This window comes from Bison bison, unplaced genomic scaffold (genome assembly GCF_000754665.1).
Source record: "Bison bison bison isolate TAMUID 2011002044 unplaced genomic scaffold, Bison_UMD1.0 scf7180017864379, whole genome shotgun sequence".
NCBI lineage: Eukaryota > Metazoa > Chordata > Mammalia > Artiodactyla > Bovidae > Bison > Bison bison.
This window is the reverse complement of record NW_011494951.1, coordinates 11,972,631-11,978,106: the sequence shown is the minus strand read 5'-3', so window position 1 is coordinate 11,978,106 and position 5,476 is coordinate 11,972,631.

The window sequence follows — 5,476 nt, the reverse complement described above, 5'->3', positions numbered from 1 at the left end:
TAAAAGAAGATAGTGAAAAAGTTGGCTTAATGCTCAACATTCAGAAAACGAAGATCATGGCATCTGGTCCCATCACTTCATGGGAAATAGATGGGGAAACAGTGGAAACAGTGTCAGACTTTATTTTGGGGGGCTCCAAAATCACTGCAGATGGTGACTGCAGCCGTGAAATTAAAAGACGCATACTCCTTGGAAGAAAAGTTATTACCAACCTGGATAGCATATTGAAAAGCAGAGACATTACTTTGCCAACAAAGGTTCGTCTAGTCAAGGCTATGGTTTTTCCTGTGGTCATGTATGGATGTGAGAGTTGGACTGTGAAGAAGGCTGAGCGCCGAAGAATTGATGCTTTTGAACTGTGGTGTTGGAGAAGACTCTTGAGAGTCCCTTGGACTGCAAGGAGATCCAACCAGTCCATTCTGAAGGAGATCAGCCCTGGGATTTCTTTGGAGGGAATGATGACGCTAAAGCTGAAATTCCAGTTCTTTGGGCACCTCATGCGAAGAGTTGACTCATTGGAAAAGACTCTGATGCTGGGAGGGATTGGGGGCAGGAGGAGAAGGGGACGACAGAGGATGAGATGGCTGGATGGCATCACTGACTCGATGGACGTGAGTCTGAGTGAACTCCGGGAGTTGGTGATGGACAGGGAGGCCTAGCATGCTGCGATTCATGGGGTCGCAAAGAATCGGACACAACTGAGCGACTGAACTGAAATGAAGAGAACTGATAACATCAAGAGCTGTTGAGTATGTGGAGCAACTGGAATAGTCACTCTCACACTGCTGATGAGACTGTAAACTGGTGCACACACATTAGGAAACTATTTGGAAATACAGACTAAAATTAAATACACATATAAGCTATGCCCCCACCCAATAAAAAAAATCCCAACTGCATTTATACCCAAGAGAAATGCATGAGTATTTTCCTTGAAAGACATATACAGGAATGCCAGTGACCACATTAGACATTTCAGACCAAAACTAGGAGCAGTCTAAATATACATCAACAGTAAAATGGATTTAAAAGTTTTGATGCATAGTATTCATACAATGGATTACTACGAACAACGAAAAAAGAACTACTGATACTAGCAACAATATGGATGTATCCAACTTTTAAAAAAATGAATGAAAAATCCATACTAAAATTAGTACATATTGTATGATTCTACTTATATTATTTCAAAACACACAAAAAACTAATCCATGGTGATAGAAGTTAGAGAGTGGTATTGATTGGGATGAGTCACAAGGAAGCTACCGGGGGTTGAAATATCATTTATCTTTGCCAGAGCTATTGATTACATGGCATGTAACCCATGAGGCTGAATAATTAAATTTCATCCATTTTTGTTTATATTAATTAAGCCTCAATTTAAATAACAAAAAAAGAAGAGAAGGAACAAAAAAGATCTCCTTGGATATCTCTTTGCCTCCAGTACATCTTATCTCTTTATTAGTATTTGAATTTCAGATTGTGGTCTGCAGACTGGTATCTGGCTAAGAATTGTTTTCTACCCATTTGAGAGCATGAGGAACTTTTTATATAAAGTGGACAATACCAGGACATAGGACTACTTTTGTTGAATACAGTAGAAACAATTTCAGGGGCTTTCAGAATTTCAGAAATAATAATCTCTGGAATGAGGAAGTGACAGCACCTGAGAGGCACCTGCCAGGTGAATTTTAATAAAAATTAATAAAATGTGTAGGGCTTCCCAGGCAGCTCAAATGGTAAAGAATCTGCCTGCAATAAAATGTGTATATCTGGACAAGCTCTCAAATCAGTCTCTGATTCAGAAAGAGTTGAGCTTTTTGCCTTTAGCTAAAATTTGGTGGGAGTGTAAATTCAGATACAAGTCTTTAGACAGCTACCTCTAAAAAATATTTTAGATTCTCTTACAGATTCTTTCTCCCTCAGCATTCCTCTACCAATCCAGGGTTTTACCCACTACCACCAGCAGTGCACCTCGCCCCCAATCAGACCAAGCCTCAGCTTATGCAGGGGAAAGGCTGAGCTGGAAACTTAAGGAAAGTAATTAGAACGATGTGGAAATTTACACATGAGTGTCTCAACATGGAGATTAAAATGCGTGGAAATGAGACTATAAGTGTGCAAAACTACTCTGCAAATTCCATCAAGGAGCACACAGAATGAAGGAGAGAGAAAAAAAAAGAAAGAGAGGAGCCCAGCTCACCCAAGAAGGAAGAGGTGGGGTGGGGTGAAGTGCAGGAAGAAAAGGAGAAAAGGGACGGAAAGGAAGGGGCAGAGGAAAAGCATCCTCAAAATTACTAGGATTTGAGGGGAGTCTGGGGGTCCAGGCTCCATATCTTTCCGTCTCTTCGTCCAGGTATGAGAGGAGAGATGCGTTCTCTCAAGGGATGTAGGCTTGTCGCAGAAAAGGATCTGGCTCCTCTAGTCCAAGACTATCTTGGCTTTGGGAGCGCCTCGCAGCTCTTTGCATCGTTGGATGGACAAGTGGAGTGCCTTGGGGACGTACTTGAGGTGAGTTTTCATTTAAAGTCCCGGAACCGCTGGGATGGGTAGCTTGGAAGCTGCACAGATGCCCCGGTTTTCGCGCTTGGATGCTGTGGGACAGTCGAGCGGTGGCAGCTGCAGCTTTGAGATCCAAGGAAGCGTCTTACTTAAGGCTTTGCTTGAAACGCGAAATATGAGAAAGTTTCTGTTGCTCACTCCACATACTTCCAAATCTTTCTCCTGAAGAAACTCTTCCTAACATTTGCAACAGGCTCCTTTACTCCTTACATGATGCTAGGAGGAGTCTCAAAGGAGTCTGAAGAGCAGAACAGGAACTGAAGACCTTGGTTGCAGAAAGCCAGTCACAGAACAAAGGGTGATACCTACAGAGGAAACCACTCTCCCCTCACTCCTCGTACAGGCACAAAGGCAATATAGAGGAGTCCTTCACAGGCCAAGGGGATGACCTCAAAATTGGCTGTACAGGTGACTTGTGACAACTGATGGACAGTTATAGCTTCCTCTGGAGATTAAGAAAAGGAGAGGGTGCATTATGGAAGATCTCCAGGTTTCCTGGCTTCTGTAGATGGAAAAAGAGACTGTTTTCTGAACATTTAGCAGATTTCTTGCCTGGTTTTCCCTTTTGTGGTTGAAAAAAAAAAATTTTTTTTAAGTGTATCCTCCTGTGGATCTCTGCTTAGGCATTGTGAGGCCAGAATCTGAAACTGTACAAACAGCTCTAACCTGGAGATATGCACTGTTCAGTAGTTTGGAAGAAGGGTGTCCCTGGAGAGTAAGTAGATTGAGGTTGAAATGGATGTATTGGGATTGGGAGTACAAGAATTCATTATCTATCTGTGGAAAACAAAGAAATGACTTTTCCCCTGGATTGATCTTGGACCCTGGAGTTCAGAACGTTTGTCATTTCAGACTGGAAACTTCCCTAAAATACCCGTGTGTGCTAAGTCTCTTCAGACTCTTTGCAATCCCATGGATTATAGCCGGCAAGGCTCCTCTGTCTATGGGCTTCTCCAGGCAAGAATACTGGAATCGGATAGCCATGCCTTCCTCCAGAGGATCGGATCAAACCCGTGTCTCTTATGACTCCTGCATTGGCAAGCGTTCTTTACCACTAGTGCCACCTGGGAAGCCCCTTAGAATACCCAGAAAAGCACTATTTCCCTTTATAGATTTCTGCTGAGGTGACTGCTATCTTTCCCTCATTTATCATTTGTTTGTAGTTAAACAACTTTTATGTAAGCTCCAGAGTTTGACGGTCTCTGATGGAAAAAGTGACCACCAGTGCATCAAGTTGTTAACCACTGGCAGTGAAGTCTAGTGAAATATTTTAGTGAAATCTTCTTCAGCCTCCTGCAACCTGGGTTAGGAAGGAGCTAGAATAAAAGAACCACAAAAGAACTTGAGTGCTTAACTTTCTGACAAGGAATCAGGTGGTCTATCCACTAGGTCAACACAGACCGCCACTTGCTGATACTTTCAGATTCCATACAAGTGGGAATTGGATGGTTGGGAAAACTGCTACTTGCTTTTTATAACTTTTTGGTGGCGGCAACTGCTGAGAATGCTTAGAGAAATTCGGTCAATAACAGAGCTAACAATGGGTAACCTTAGTGAATGGGCACGATTCCTTCCTCTGTAAGGTTGAGAAAGAATTGCCATAGCCAAGAAGATTGAGTGTGACAAAGATATTTCAGGAAGTAAGAGGTCTTAGGGTACGTGGGCAAGAAGAATATATGAAAATGTGGGTACTGGGGATGGAACCCAGTGTCTCATGCATGCTAAGCACTGAGCCATACCCTCAGGTCCTCAGTGAGTTCTCAGAAGACTTTTCATACCTTCTAGTGACCAGCATTGCATCTGAAGACCAATTTATCAAAACAAAACAACCTTAAGTTCAATTCTGCTATTTCTAAACTTCTTAGCTTTATCCTCTCTCAGGCATGGTTGTTCCAGGAGAAAGAAACCTTAATGATAGAAAGAAAGGCACTGTTTGTGATTCGCAGTCAGCTTACGAGGAACTTGCTTCAACGTTGGATTCCCATCAGATTAGATTGCCTGAATTGCACTTCCATTCTATCACTTGGGTGAGTCCTGGGACAGAACATTCTCCTGCAATCTTTTTGAATATTCTCTGTATTCTTTGGGCTCTTGGATACATTACATACTCCAAAAAATAAAATAAAATTTACTTAAGTGCATGTGAAAATACTCCAATTGAATATTAATAGAAAAAATCTAACTGTATTTCAAAAGGATAATATAACCTCATTCAAGAGAAAAATAGAGAACACATCCAAGTAAATGTTTTACACAGTACTTTATCTCAATTGTAAAGACAAGAAAAAAAAGCAAACAAGTCATAACCTCTGTGTAGAAGGGTTATTGTTTGTAGTGTTAAGGGTATGTCAATTCTGATATTTTGTATGAATTTTACTTTTATTTGGTATGTGTGAATTTACCTTTGTGTGATTGGGGAAATGAATACATATATTGTTGAAATTCAGGGCTTTCACTATGGGGTGAAGGAGGTAAGTAACAAGTAACTGTTGGCACTGGATAGGAAATGTATATATGTGTGTGCATGCAAGTATGTATGTGTATCTGTCATTTTCCCTCTAGATCTGTCTAATAGGGCTAGGAAAGCTAATACCTCAGTATCAATAAGTAATGCTAGCCCAATATCTTGATTTTTGAATACTGATCCCCACTAAAAGGAAAGAGAGCTACCAGTAGGATTCACAGACTCTAGGACTGGACCAGAGATAGTATAAGATGTACCTAAGATGTCTTTATTTTTTGGGCTCCAAAATCACTGCAGATGGTGACTGCAGCCATGAAATTAAAAGATGCTTACTCCTTGGAAGAAAAGTTATAACCAACCTAGATAGAGTATTGAAAAGCAGAGACATTACTTTGCCAACAAAGGTCCATCTAGTCAAGGCTATGGTTTTTCCTGTGGTCATGTATGGAT